The following is a 2,787-nucleotide window of genomic DNA, read 5'->3' as shown; positions in this document are numbered from 1 at the left end:
ACACCGAGTTTTAAAAATTGATGTTACAGCTAATAGTGTCATTTTTTAAGATATTTTAATTCTGTAAACGGGTGCTGTTTTGTTACCGTCTGCAGACGTTTGTATTGCTTTACGTCTTGTTTGTACCCCTACAGGTGTAAATACACCGAGTTTTAAAAATTGATGTTACAGCTAATAGTGTCATTTTTTAAGAAATTTTAATTCTGTAAACAAGTGCTGTTTTATTATCGTCTGCAGACGTTTGTATTGTTTTCCGTTTTGTTTGTACCTTTACAGGTATAAATATACCGAATGTTCAAAATTGATATTAGAGATAATAATGTCATTTTTGGGATATTTCAATTTTGTATACGGGTGCTGTTTTGTAATTGCCTGCAGACGTTTGTACCGCTATCAGTTTTGTTTGTATCTTTATAGGTGTAAATATACCGAATTTTGTTAATTGATGTTACAGCTAATAGTGTCATTTTTTAAGAAATTTTAATTCTGTAAACAAGTTTTGTTATCGTCAGTAGTAATACTATGCCGGTTCTAACCCATGGGGCTCCGAGGGGGGTGCGGGGCGCGGGGGTTCTCCGCGGCGAGGGGTATGACGTCACGCGGGGCGGGGGTATCTCGGGGGCGCGGGGGCTGACGTCACGCGGGTGGAGGGGGATGTTTCGACAAAGGAGGGGGGGGGGGTCTAAGCATGCTCGGCAACTGATTATCTTTGTGATTTATGGCTACCCGAAGCCATAAAACTGTTTTTCATTTTATGGACATTTTATCATTAGGAAAGGAATGAAGATTTTAGGGCCGACGCTGCGACGAACATGTCAAACGTTATTTATAGGGGTGCAAATGTAAAAGCGTTGACGTTCGGCAGCTTTGTACCCTCGCGGAAAATCGGTCGTAAACGAGAGCGAAACATTTTTCTAAATATCTTTTAAGGAAGAATTGCGATAATTTTGAGAGGGGTGGGGTTGAAGCTTATGGAGAGAGAGTCTGTCTCCACATCAAAAAGTCTCGAACAGTCGCCGAGCGAAGTGAGTGTAAAAAATAGTGAAAAAAATGACTGGAGGTTTTCTGCGCCGTACGCTCCCCGAAATAGTAAGTTGTACAATTTATTTAAAACTATTGTACAGAATATTGCAATATGTTTAGATATATATTAAATATTCATATTTTTCAGATGATCTATAACATTGTGCAAAATTTACGGTCGCAACATGTGGTGGAGCAAGGTTTAACTGAACGAGAGTGGGTGAGAATGCTGAGGTGGGAACATCGACAAATGTTTGCAGAAATGTGGTGCGAAACTGCAGAGGCGCGGGAAATGGATGCCAATAACAGTTGGCTATGGGAGAACATGTATGCTCTTCGGGAACTGTTTGGCCTAGAGCCATATCCACCAGAACCTGTGGTGGAAAATTGGAACTAGTAAGTATTTCTTTTTAATTATAAATTATTAAAATAATTAATAAAAATTTTCTGTTATGCAGGAGTCCCCGCCCAGCCGTCGCCTCCGCTTCTCACAGCACCTAGCATTCAGCTGCTTCACCGCCTCGCATCCACAATCGTCGGCTTTACCATAGCCACCTCCATCACCGACAATTTTTATATATTATGATATTCATTTATATTTTCATCTTTATATTTTCATCTTTATATTCTTATCTTTATATTCATTTATATATATTTTTTAAAATTTTATATCCATTTTATATTCACATTTATATATTCACATTTATATACATTTATATCCATTTATATTCTTTTAAACACACACACACACACACACACACACACACAAATGTATAATACACATTTATTCATAATTAAAAATAATTAATATTAAATTAATATATTCATTTTAAAAATTCCTCTTCTTTTCCTTCACTGCGTCATCTCTCGCATGCGCCTCTCGCTATCTCTGTCTCTCGCGTTCACCTCGCGCTCTCTCTTTCTCTCCTAAGCGCTATCTCTAGCAGTCCCTAACCTCGCGTCATCTCTCTCTCTCTCTCTCTCTCTCTCTCCTCGCCGCAACATATCTCTCCTTCACGTTCGCCTCACACCCTCTCTTTCTCTCGCGTTCACCTCGCGCTCTCTCTTTCTCTCCTAAGCGCTACCTCTCTCGCAGTCCCTAGCCTCTCGGTCCCTAGCCTCGCGATCCCTAGCCTCTCAGTCCCTAGTCTCGCGATCCCTAGCCTCTCAGTCTCTAGCGTCACGTTCCCCCTTCCCCGCATGACGTCATCCCCCACAAAGACCGTGCAACGAGCTACGTATGAGAGCTGGGACTGGTTATGGGTGGGAGAAAGATGGAGAATGGAAATGCATGCAAAGAAATTACATCATAATTTAGACTTAAAAACTCTTTATTCTTCTTTTAAATATTTTTTTCTTACATATTATGGACTAAAAACTAAAGCTGCCAGCTCGCAATCGATGAGCTGATGCTTGTTGAAGGCGTCGCTAGCGCGTATTACATTTGATACTTCTTTAGGATTCGTTACATTGGACGCGATATTTGAAAATTGCGTAAACTTGATATCGACTGTATTGGTAATTTTAACCAATCGGTCAAAAGTTACATCAATGCAAGGATCGAGATCGAACATACGGTGTAACGTCGATTCGATCATCATCATGCATACATTTGAAGATTCAAGACTTATTAACTTGGCATCGTTAATCGTACGAACTCGCACTGTTACCGGTCCAACGCTTATAAAACTGTAGGCATCTTTAAAATCGTTTCGAAGCAGATTCTGAATATTGTGACGTTGCTCGTAGAGTCCTTTCCACGCT

The sequence above is a fragment of the Prenolepis imparis genome, unplaced genomic scaffold (genome assembly GCF_030444845.1).
Source record: "Prenolepis imparis isolate NDT839.2.m4 unplaced genomic scaffold, iyPreImpa1.0 SCAF_90, whole genome shotgun sequence".
NCBI classification, from domain to species: Eukaryota; Metazoa; Arthropoda; class Insecta; order Hymenoptera; family Formicidae; genus Prenolepis; species Prenolepis imparis.
This window is presented reverse-complemented; position numbering follows the sequence as displayed.